General features: G+C 38.3%; 1 long non-coding RNA gene across 1 annotated transcript; it reads left to right on the forward strand.

Annotated features, from left to right (window-relative positions):
• Nucleotides 1–1,138: 1,138 nt before the first annotated feature.
• Nucleotides 1,139–2,766, forward strand: LOC145576594 (uncharacterized). The gene is made up of 2 exons (XR_014098473.1): nt 1,139–1,998; nt 2,420–2,766. It is a non-coding gene; the product is annotated as an uncharacterized LOC145576594 (long non-coding RNA).
• Nucleotides 2,767–13,172: the final 10,406 nt, after the last annotated feature.

Genomic DNA, 13,172 nt, shown 5'->3' on the forward strand with positions numbered 1-13,172 from the left:
AAAACATTAAACATTACTTATTATTTATAAAAGACGAGATAATTACAAAAGAAACACATTTCAAAACATATAAGTTTTGAATTGTGTATGCTCTTTTGGGGACTTAAGGGTAAATATGTATCATGATATACTTATTGAGATGCTTCTAATATCCCAGAATGTCTTGAATCATCGCTAGCGCCCTTTTCATAATAGGGTCTTTCAGATAAGTTTCAAAATCCCAATCTTCAATAGGACTCATTAGGCTTCAATCCACTACATTGCGATGAGCAATTGAGTTATCCCAGCGCTCACATGAACACCAATAGATAAGGACATGGACTTCCCTTTTTGGTCCTTTGGTGACCTTGACATTGTAATGTGTGCCACAACGGACGAGCAACCTTTTCATAAGCAACTTGCTATAAGTCAAAGGATGAATGACCCTTCGTTCTCGTGCCCATCCCTTGCATACCAATGTAGCATTTGCCTTATGATCTTATTCCACAAGCTTAAGTAAGATGTGATTTCTAAGAAGATCAACATATGAACCTACGGTGAACGCATTTGTGATAACAGGTCCCGCAAGGTCTTTTAGAATTGTTGGCCTTTCTCCGAATATTTTGTTAATTTGCCTATTGAGTACTCCTATCTTCTTTTTTATAATTTTAGATCCACCTAAAATGTCTGTTGAGAGCCAAATAGTGATTTGGACAAACGTTGGGATACTTCAAAGAGCTATATTCCTTCATCAAATACTCAATGCTATTTTCTAGTATGAACACTAGACATGGTGTTATCGCTTCACTTTGTGCTTGACCTTACTCTCCTTGATCTTCATTTTGTAAATCTTCATTGTTATGTGGCATTTCTCATGAATTAACTTTTTTTCCATTGTAATTACTTTATTTGGGTAATTACTATTGATTTTTAGAGAGAGAAAGCAAGAGGGAGAATTAGACTTAGCTTAATGAAGAAGGAAAATTTGAGTGAAGTGACTACACCCCACCCTTACGTCACTCCTTGATGGCTAAAATTCTCTGTTACTTCAATGCTTCGTGGTAAAACCAAGTAACCTCCCACATTCTTGAAATCGTTTATCTAAAAATTTAATTAAGGGGGATTCGTCACTACTACAAAATTGGCCAAAGACCTCAAATAAGAGACCCATGATTTAAATAATTGGTCTCTTGGTTTCAAGAAACTCAATATTACAAATAAATGGTCTCTTTGATATTGTGTTAGAAGAGTGAAATTTTAATTGAGACCCTTTATTAGTGATAATTGACCTCTCTTGATTTTTTTTAAATTTTTTTATTTTTAAAAAGAGAGACCTAAGACCACCTATTTAAAATAAGTGGTCTCTTGTTTACTTTTTTGTTTTAATTTTTTTAAAGGAGAAACCTAACACCACCTATCTGAAATAGGTGGTCTCTCTTTTTGTTTTTTCTTTTAATTTTTTTAAAGGAGAAACCTAAGACCACCTATCTGAAATAGGTGGTCTCTCTTTTTGTTTTTTTTCAAAAAATTATTTTTTCTTATTTTATTTTTTTTTTCCTTTACCATTTTTCTAGTTTCCCTTTTACTTGGCCAGCCCAATATTCTAATCCCCCATTCCCAGATCTTTTTATATCTCTTCTCCTTTAACCCTAACCCTAGGCTCATTCTTGTTTTCCCTGATTTACTTTATATCTCTTTCTTGGCACCTTACTCGCACTCACACTCCTTCACCCATTCTCTCTTCTCATCTCCAATATCAATCCATCAATGGACCGCGTAGCTGTCGGTTCCGGCAGCAGGGGCAGCGCCTCTGTCGCTGGCGGCGGAACAACGTTGTCAGAAGTTTACCAAAATGCGAAGAAATTACAATTGAAGATCAAAGAGTCCCTCGAAAGACTCGAACTCCTTGAATCATCCACCTCCACCGCCTTCACCGCCTCGAACCTCCATTCTCTTTGTTCTGATATGGATCAACTTTGGCTCTATCGCGGTTAAATCTCAACATGATCTCTGGAAAAGGTTTCTACGTTTTCTCTCTCTTAAGGTTTTAAATTTTGTTTTCGATAATTGCTTTTTTTTTTTGTTTTGTTTTGTTTTGTTTTTTTTTTTTTTAACTCGTTGATTGCTTATTTAATTGATCTTAATTTCTGGATTTTTTTGGGATGATTTTGATTTGATCTTGGAGTTCTGCTTAAATTTGATTACAATTTGGTAATGCACATTACCTGTTCGACGAAATGACTCATTGAAAATGTCATTTAAAAGTGTTTATTGGCCTGGGTTGGTAATTATATATACATACTTGTGATTTTGCAGGTTGTAATATAGTTAGTGGTGTGTTTTACATATCTTCAAATTGGGGAAAAAAATTGGTAATTGTAACATCCAATCACTTGTTAGAGTAAACTTAGTTCTAATTGTCTTTGAGTTGGTATGTTAGGGTTTCATCGGAGATGATTCTCTCTCCTCCAAATCGCTCAACTCCAGTCAACATTATGGGAAACTTCTAATGTCAACACCACCATCAAAGGCCGAAAAGACAACTCATCAACCATCACCACCTGAACCTCGCAATTAATTAATAAGTTAAATGTTACTGTAATTTGCTACTTGTGTTGTGGATTTATCATCTGTTTTTTGTTTATTATATGTTAGTTGATTCATTGTACATAATATGTATGTTAATTTTAGTGTGATGTAAGTTTACAGAAAATTGAGTTAATTTTGATTGGTTTTTAACTTTGTTAGAAGTTTGTATGGTTTACAATATTCTAATTTGTTTTGTGATCTGATATTTTTCCTCAGTTGATGTTATGGTTTTAGGCTTTAATCGTCTAATGGTGTTGAAATATGAAATTGGGCTAGATTGATATGCAGTGCTGAGTTCCCAATGGAATATTCACATGACTGTGATGTCTGCCTTTATTCAAAAGAGTTTTAATTTGCTTTATTATTATAATTGTTTGCTAATTTTTGATGTCCTAGAAAAATTTAGAGGGTAAAAAGTGTAATCAAAGAAGATTGATGATTTTGCTTGTTGAATGGTTCGGTTGGCGAGATTGTTGCACAAGATCTGTTAAGAACACCTGTTTTTAGTATTCTTATACAGTAGTATGAGTTTGTACGTAATACTCCGTATAATTTTTTGCAAGTATACTGATAATTTTGCAAGTAGTATGGGTTTTGTACGTAGTATAATTTTTTAGTATGAGTTATGTATAAAATTTTACACGTATAATCTACTTGTATTTCGTTGTAAATGTTACAAGTTCATTATCTATTTAAAATCATATATATTAAATAAAATACGAATAAATTTTTTTCTTTTTTTTTTTGTAAAAAAAAAAGAGACCATATATTTGAAATAAGTGGTCTTAGTTTTAAAAAACCTAAGACCATCTATTTAAAATAGGTGGTCTCAGATTTTGAAAAATTGAGACCATTTATTTGAAATAGGTGGTCTTAGTTTTTGAAAAAACTGAGACCATCTATTCTAAATAAGTGGTCTCTCTTTTTAAAATAAGAGACTACTTTTTATGAAATGGTCTCTTAGGCCAAAGAGACCCGTGAGCTAGAAACCACCCCTAAGGTAGTCTCTTTGGCCATTTTGATATGGTCTCTTTGGCCAATTTTGTAGTAGTGCGTGGACGAGCAAGAGGGAGAATTCAAAAGGGGAGAGACGACACCCCTAGTCCTAGATTCAACTGTATTAGATGGCTAGCTGACAGTTATCCTATGCCGCAACGTATGTGCTTGTTAAACCATTTTAAAGAATGAAAAAGCAAGCAACACAAATGAAAAATAAAGAATAACAAAAGAGAGTAGAGAAAGAGAGACGGTTACCTCAGAAAGATGGTATAACTTGGAGTTTGTGAATGTGTTGACCGGTGTAGAGAATATTTCAAGCATGCTTAATGTCTTGATCATACACTAAGCATGGTGGCATTACAAGTTTTAGGAACTTGTAAACTGTTCACAAGGTGAAGGTTACACCCCTTCACAATCCAAGAGATCGTTAACTCCATAGTGGTCATGAACGATGACTGGATATTCGAGGATGATGGTACAAATCAAACCTAAAAGAGATTGAACCTGTCCTAAAAATAGGCCCCTACTTTATTCTTCTCATATTCATGTGTGTTTTCTAACTAACATACAATCAATATATTAATTCTAAACCTATTTAATCTGTGTTGGTTGAATATTAATGCACAAATAAAACTATTATTGGTGATCACTTGAATCAAAATCATATTAGCCTAAATAAAATTATTAATTATCTTATTAAGCATGATTTCAAGTACAAATTCCCTTTAAACTTACAAGAGATGGTGTGATCAAGCAATAACAATAAAAATCAAGCAACATATAATATTAATACAAATCCTAACATGTCATTAAACAATAAAGATCAAAGCTTTAACCCTAACAGGATACTAACATGATAGAAGAACAATAAGAAGCAACCTAAGCATGATATTAGAAAGCAATAAAAGCATCCTAACATGATACTAGGAATTAAAATAATCTAAGCATGATTCCTAAAGAAATAAAGCAATAAAACTATTCACTTTATTGCCTCGTATCTCTTTCTATCAAAACAATACACACGTTAGTAGCTTCAATAAAAGTATTAAATAGTAGATCTAATCAAAGAATTGAAATTAGATTTGTGACCAAACCCTCATAACTATCAACCTTTCACGTCGAGGTCTAAGGCAACTTCGAGCTTGGCTATGTGTGTTTAAGTCTCGTGATGGACGAATGTTGTATTTTGAAAAAGGAAGGCTTAGAAAGAGGGGGAAACAAAATGAGCTGGACATTTTTCATAAATAGAGCATGAAAAGAAATATTTTCGAAAACAGAAAGAAACTTTTTTATTAAAAACAACGGGATCACGAGACTCTTTCACATTTCACTTTCTTCGATAATTAATGATGTGAATGATATTCGTCACAGGGTTTGGTTTTGGGGAGACACATTTTGGTGTCTACAAAAACCCCCACTTTGACTGAGTTTGGAGAAACGTAAGTTTCGAAAACAAAAGTCAAAGTAGCGATAGGGATGGAGAACGATTTAGAACGTTCTGCGATCCTAAATCATTCTTTGCAACGCTGATACCTGCAAAATACCGTTAGTTAAACAGATAAAAGAGTTAGAAATGCGTATCTTGCACCATTGAGCACACGTCTCTGAAGTAACCGATTTTTTTTGTTGCTGCATTTTGTTGTGACGACCTTCCACAAGCTAGAGAATGCCATCGTCAAAGGTGAATTCTTGTAGCCATCTTCAATTTTTGCTGTGACAATCTTCCTCAAGCTAGGGAACACCGTCGAAGGTGACTGCTTGTAGCCATCTTCAGTTTGTTTGTGACAATCCTCCACAAGCTAGGGAACATCGTCGAAGATTGCTGCTTGTAGCTATCTTCAGTTGTTGTGGAAACACCTTGCCACGACAATACCTCGCCGCTGTAGACAATCTCCTCTATACCACGGGACATCGTTGAAGATTACAGCTTGTAGCTATCTCCAATTCCAATTTCGTGGCAGTACCTCGCCACGACAGTATCTCGTCGCTGTAGAAGACCGCTGCTTGTAGATGTCTCTAAAATCTTGTCTATACCTTGACTTGATTATTTTGATTGAAACCTTTTACACCTAAGTGAAAGTCGTCAAAGACCACTGCTTTAATTATCCTTAATTTGCTAATACTTTGCTTGAACGCTTGCTGTGTTGATGCTTTGCTATGCCAGTACCTCAGCGTATATTTGTAGATGTAACGAGCCGGTACTTTGGCGCTTGTGAACCAATACCTCGGTGCTTGTGATGAGCCAATACTTAGGCGCCTAAGTAAAGTGGGATGACCATCGTCAGGCCGATCACTTATTGCGATTGTAATCGAGCTGACTACTAATCCCATCAATTTGCTTATAGGGGCTAATTGGCGTACCAAGGAACCCAAAACGCTGATTAAAGTCCACATAAACTACTTATGGGACTCAGGAATTACATTGCTGAAAAAAGGAGAGCCAATGTATGCTGCCACGTGCCATCGTGACGCGTCAGTCTAATCGCGGCACGACAGCTCTATTGCGGCGTGATAGTTTTATCGCGGCGTGATGGAGTCACGGTTTCCAGAATAAAACCCCTTCTTCATCCTCTTCGGTTGTTCGTCGTTTCTTGCTTGGTTTTCGCTCAAACCTTCAAATTGTTCTTTCTTGCTCATTTCTAAACAAAATTCGCTCAAACTTCTTGTAAATCGAAGCTCTAGTTTGCCGATTTATGTAAGTTTTACTCAAACTCCTCTCAATTTGGAAGAATTTCGTGTATGTTCATGGCGAATTTCCGAAAAATCCGAAAATGAACTTGCTTGTTTTGTTTTGTTTATCAAATTTCTTGCCATGAAATTGCTTGAATATGTTTGTACATCACCATAGGAGTGTTTTGAGACTTGTTTGGCTTAATTTGGTGAAGAAACAAACGATTTGCCATTGTTGGACACCTTGAGTTCGTGAACAAAATGTGGCTTGTTCTTCATGTTTTTTCTTCCTTTTTTTGTTTAATTTCACAATACGTGATATAATATTGTAAGAAATGGTTTAATTTCTCTAAAATGTTGTCATTGCTTGAACCCAAAAACATTCTCTGTTTTAGTACTACGTACTCTGTTTTTGACGAACGTAGTTTCATGCGTCTACGCGAACCTTAGATACTATAGAACCTTTTAATTTACTTCCTTTATGTTTGGAATGTAATTAGTATGGCTCGACGTCATGCTTCCGGCTCACGCTCTCGTGGGGCTCACCAAGAGGACGAGCCTGTCGACGCAGGCGAGGGTACGTCCACTAATCTCGGGGAGTTCCCTGAATGGGACGGGCATACTCTGTACTTTGCGCCCACCTTTCACATTTCGGAGCGCGTTCGTCGTGGCATTATCGATGATCGAGTTTGTTTCCATGGCTCAGGCAACAGTGATATTGGGCATATGTACGACACCTACTTTCACAACAACATGGAGCTGCTCACGCTTTGGGAGTCATGCGGCTTAACTCCTCTACTCTGGACTACGCAGGCGCTTTACTCTTTGCAGTCGAGTCGTTTCTTGGTTCGGGCTCTGGTGGAGTTCTATTGGGACACCACCAACACGTTCCATTTTCCTTGGGGCGAGATGATTGTCACTCCCCTCGACTTCTCTATTAACACCGGATTGGAGTTCCGGTCGACTATTGTTCCTCTTGTTAGGGACCTTACTCTTTCCTCATGAGAGGTGGATTAGTTGCTAGGTCCCATCGTCGTCCGAGCTCGTGCTGAGTCTAGGGCGGGACAGCTGAGCGGGAGATCCATCCGCCGGTCTCTGCTAATGGAGGTTTCAGATATGATGCGACTACCCTGGAGCAGCGGGTGCGCATCTTTATTCTAATTCTTTGTCGTGGAGTTTTTCTCCTAACAAGGGTAGCTGAGCGTTACTTTACTACCTCCCTGCTCTTCGTGACCTTAGACAAGTCGGGACCTTTGATTGGGCCAGCTTGGCCTATGCTGACTTACTGCTTGGATTGCGACTCGCCTGTCGCCATCGGAGTTACAATGAGGAGGTCACCCTCTCTAGCTTCTGGAGGATCGTGGAGGTATACTCTTATTTTCCTCTAATAGAATTACTATTCCATGCTAGCTAGCTTTTGCTAATCCTTCCCTGTTTACTACAGGTTTGGTTCTACGAGTACTTTCTGACCTTGTCTCTAGCTAGGTCTTTGCCTCGAGGGCTCCCCATTGCTGCTAGTTGGGAAGGCCGTTATGCTGGCACGATTGCTACCGGACTCGTGTGAGAGTCGATTCTAGTGGTATGTATTACTACCATTATTTCCCCTTATTCTTCATTATAGGACATTGCCTTATGGATATCTCCTTTTTCAGGATCCTGAGCCTGTTTTCCTCCATGGGTCGAATAGGACGTTCCCGTGCGGTCTATTTAGTATACAGCTCAGCGGTGTTAATTTCAGGGGACATACGACGCTGTGGTGTATTTGGGAGAGAGAGTTGCGATTCAGCACTCCTCTGCGTTCTTCATCGTTCTGACTCGTCCTCCACAGCACATGATGGACTAGGCGAGTCTTAGGACTTTTATGGACTTGTCGCCAGCCGGCGTTGATTGGCAGAGGTTCAGCCACCCGAACCAGTACTACGTTGAGAGGCTTTTGCCGCGTTTGGCTCCATTACCTTCGATATCGGAAGAAGCGAAAGTATGTTTTTGTATCTTTTGATTTTCACTTTGATAGCCCCCAACGGTGCTTAATTGATGGAATTTTTATTTCCGCAGGATGATGCTGAGGTTGCGGAGTTTGTACGTCCAACCCTGTCCGTCACCTACCAGGGGTCTTATGGGCTGGTTGAGGAGATGATACCCCCGGCTCCTGAGGAGTGGTGTCTAGTGGAGAGATCGATCCCTCAACGTCAGACTTGGGTAGGTTTATCTCTTATTTCCACCTGTATGTATATTTTGATTTTTTCTAATCTTTTCCTTTGCAGTTTACTCGCGAGGTGATGACGAGGATGGCGAGAGCTATGGACGCCTTTCGTTATCAGCTAGTGAGGTTAAGCCATCAGGCATCATGTCGTCGAGATGGTGGTGTGACAGAGGTATGTCTTTTGTCTTGTATTGTGTTTGTCTTTTTTGTTTCTTTTATTTGACTTGGCTTACTATTTGATTTCAGCCTGTTCCTCCGTCTTGTACTCGTTTGAGGCCAGAGAGTAGGAGAGAGAGATCCGGATCGCGGCGTCGTCGTACCTCAGTTGAGAACCGGGACGATCGAGAGGGGTCGGATCACACTGTTGTCTTAGAGGACTCTAGTTCTTCTTTTGAGGGTACGACGATGAGGCCACGTTGTTAGGGTACGCCGGTACTCGCTCCTTTCACGGCCGGCGGGACGTACGAGGTTGGCTCGTCGTCGCAGCAGCCACAGCGGCAGGAGCCTCAACAAGGTGAGCCAGGATGGGCTGACCCTACTCTTTCGATTCCTACAGCTAGAGAGGCAAATGTTGGGCAGGAGGTGACTCCGCGGACTTTGCGATTTTATCATACCTTTGGTATTTGTCCTCCGGCACCATAGTTGTACCTGTGCTTATTTATTTTGACTGTATAGGACTTTGTATGTTATTGACTCTTATGCGATGTATATACATACTAGTATTACAATGTAGTTTTTATCCTTTGCATGTTATATTTCATTTTATGTTATTTTATGTGCATGTGAGTGTGAAAAGAATATGATAAATTTTGTGCAAAAATTTCCATCATTATTTTTATTATCTTGGAGGGTATCCGACTTTCTCCTCCAAAAGAAAAAAATGAAAAAAATGAAATGATGTTTGACTCAAATAAGCTTAATTAAACTTAAAATAATCAATATGCCAAAAAATAAGATTCAATAAGGCTGGAGGGGTTAGGAAACCGTAAAGTCAAAGTACAAATTTGAGCCAAAGTCGAAAAAAATATGTTCAGTATAGCGCGTTGTTCTGTCATAGAGGGTGAAGGCCGTCGCGGCGCGATGATTTTAGTTTTTCCGAATTCGACCGGAATTCGATTTGCGTCGATTTCTGTTTATAAAATAGCCCCCAATTCTGGCGATTCCAGCACAATTCGAACCAACAAAATTTTAGCCTTTTAATTCCCAATCAAGTAGTTATGGCTAGGAATTTTTGTGATACAACTCGTGAGTGGTGTCGTTCTTTGACCGCTAAAGAGAGAAAATAACTTGACTTTTTCCATTCAGGAGGTTTATATGGTATTAAGGGGGTAGATCTTGACATAGATTTTAGTCATACCGCCTTAGAATATTGTGATTCCAATACCCATTGCTTTAGATTAGGAGATGATATAATTTCCCCTATGCCGGAAGAATTTGGTGCCATTCTTGGCTTCCCTTCTCTACATCTCGCAGTAATTCCTAGGTTGGATGAATATTACTACAAAGATTTTGAGCGATTTTTTAACCTCAAGGGTAATGATTTGAAATTCGTAGTTGATAGCACTGAAGTTGATTTAAAAAAGTTTGCATCCTTTTATTTTAATAGACCAAAATCAGAGTCTTTTCATGTTTACAAGAGCTAGAAGAGCCTTCGTTTTTTGTATGTTTAGCCAATATTTGCTCACCAATGGTAGTATGCATAAAGGTCAAGCTATTTTAGCTTGTGTCATGGAGCAAGTGGATGCCAGGAGGAATCCCATGCCACTAATCATTGGAGAAACAATGCTTAGCTCAGATGAGCTAAAATGAGAACTAAATTAAAAGCACCTCTTTGAGGCTCTCCAATTTTATTAGAGGTAGAAAATCAATATTTTTAATTATAGAAATAAAAAATATATAACATTGTATGGTAATAATAATTTATTGCATTGAATTTTTGCAGATTTGGCTAATGGAAAGGCTAGAGCTAATTAGCCCTCCTGACAATATTGAAAAATACACTCCCAATTGTCTTGTAAGAAGGAAGAGGCGCTTCTCCATAAAGATGGGGCGTCGGGAGTGGAGTAGAATTTTTGAAACTCGCAACTTTTCCATCAAGTTGATCGTTCCTTGGTGGAGAATTGAGAAGATGATTAGTGTCAATGCTCAACCTTTCTGCCGTATTCCAAGCTTTATCAAAGCTAACTTCTTATTGCCCCTCTAGGGTAAAGAGGCAATATGGTCTTGCTTAAACCATTCCTTCAGGAGATCTTCGCTGCCCTTATAAATTTCCTATTTCTCAGGATGTGGAAAGATTTGATGACTATTAGTGCGCTAGGCCTTTAGGGGAAGTTGTGTCCCATAGAGTTCCTCCTCCTTTGTCTAGAGATGTGAAGCAGTGGTTACTTGGTAGATCTCAAAAGGCCAAGAACAAAGTTCGGAACATGAACAAGGACAAAGCAAGCATTAAAGACCGCCTAGGGGATAAGAAAATTCCTCCTAAGGATCGCCTAGGTTCAAGAGTTGAATTCAAGACTCCTACGATGCCTAAAAAGAAAAGTATTGCAAAGGTTAAAGAAAAAAGAAACGCTGACTCTACAGAGAAGAAATCATAGGTTGAGAAAAAGATTGGTGTAATGGCTAAAGGAGAAACTATTTCTACTAAAATTGTATGCAGATCATCTAAGGGATCCCTATTGGTTAAGGAAATGGATGATGTAGAGGAAACAAACAAGAATTGGAAAAGAGCTAGAAAAGAGAAGGCCGATTAAAGCAGTGCTTCACTTACAATTTATTAGATAATTTTTATTTCAAGTCAATTTTATATATTTTAAGCTTTCTTTAATTCCACCAATAATGTATTTTTTTTACTTTAATTATTAATACAATTTTTCAGCTTTAAAAATTAAATCAACTTTTGTATAAAAATTTTATTTTATTTTAAGCAATGGAAAACAACTTGAAATAGTTTCGAAAAAATAATTCGAGTACGGAAGTCGAAATTTTCCGAAATTCACCGAAACTTGCCCAGATTGACGAAAATATTGCGACTCTGGAAATAAAAATTCATCGCAGCGCAACGTTCCTGTCGCGGCTGTCGCGACGCGATAACTTTGTCGCGACGCGACAGTGTCTATCGTAGCGCGATTGCTTAGATTTTTGTGTGATGCTAATTATGATTCAGGTATTGATGTAAACATGAGATATTTGTAAAATTTAAAGTGGGCGCGCCCCGTAAAGGGTTGCCTATGTATCCTTTCCTTAGGGATAAGGCCAGACGTAGCTTTATTGAGTATAAAACTCAAGCGATCATGGGTAGAAATTCTTAAGTTGTTTAAGATTCTTCATGTTTGAGAACTTATCACCATCCATATTGGTTAGTTTTGCAGCGCCTCCTGATAGAATGGTTTTCACGATGTATGGTCCGGACCAATTTGACCTAAATTTGCCTCTTGGGTCTAAAAAATTTTTCCTTAATGCTTTTAACACCAAGTCTCCTACTTTGATGTTTCTTGTCTTGACCTTCTTATTAAAGTGTTTAGCCATGCGAGTTTAATAGCATTGAGTATGATGTAAAGCTTCTAGTTGCTTTTCATCGAGTAAAATTAGCTCTTCATATCTTGCTCTTGTCCATTCAACCTCATCGAGTTTACTTTCTAATCCAATGCGTAAGGAAGGTATTTCCAATTCTACAGGTTGTACGACATCCATTCCATATACTAAGGAGAATGATGTATTTCATGGGTATGAGCGAATTGATGTGCGATAACCCCAAAGAGCAAAATGGAGTTTGTCAGGCCAATCCTTGTAGTTTTCTATCATCTTTTCGATGATAGTCTTTAAATATTTATTGGCTGCTTCCACTGCGTCATTTGCTTGAGGCTTGTATGGAGAGAGTGATGATGTTGAATGCCATATTTTTGCAGTAATTCTTCACATTCCGCTTGAAAGTGAGTTCCATTGTCACTTATCATTTCATCCGGGACTCCATATCGACATATGATGTTTCTTTTGATGAAGAGTGTTACATGCTTTACGGTGAGTTCCGCATATGATGCTGCTTCAACCCATTTTGTGAAGTAATCAATCGCAAGCAAGATGTATTTGTGGCCTCCTGTCCCAGGAGGGTTGATTTTCCCAATGATATCGATCCCCCATGTTGAGAATGGCCATGAAGATCTATAGGTGTAAAGTAGCGAAGGTGGAACATGTTGCAAGTTTGCGTATATTTGGCATTTAGGGCATCTTTTTACATATTGATGGTAATCCCTATTCATGGTAGTCCAATAATATCCTTGGCGCATTATCTTTTGGACCAGAATTTTGTCATTCATCTGAGTTCCAAACGCTCCTTTGTGGATTACTCTCATCACTCTTTGAGCTTCCTTTTTGCCTACACATAAGACACCTCTTCCTTTAGGTACCCTTTTGTGTAGCTCACCGTTTATGAGCAAAAATTGGGAAGCCAAAAGTCTTAGAGCGCGTTTTTCTCTCTTGTCTGCATAAAGTGGATATTCTCCTTTGGTGACATAGTTAAGGATGTCAGTGTACCAGGGTTCCTCTTCCTCTTCTTCTTCTTGAATGGTTTCATCATCTTCTATGGCTTGAATATAAGTTGGCTTATGCCTTTTTTCTATTGTTAAAGGCATTTGCTGAATTTCCTTATGAATTCTAACCATTGAGGTTAGTCTTTCCAAGACATCGGCAAATTGATTTTCCTCTCTCGGTAGATATGTATATTCTACCTTCTCGA

Source organism: Chenopodium album, chromosome 13 (genome assembly GCF_948465745.1).
Source record: "Chenopodium album chromosome 13, dcCheAlbu1.1, whole genome shotgun sequence".
Taxonomy (NCBI): domain Eukaryota; kingdom Viridiplantae; phylum Streptophyta; class Magnoliopsida; order Caryophyllales; family Amaranthaceae; genus Chenopodium; species Chenopodium album.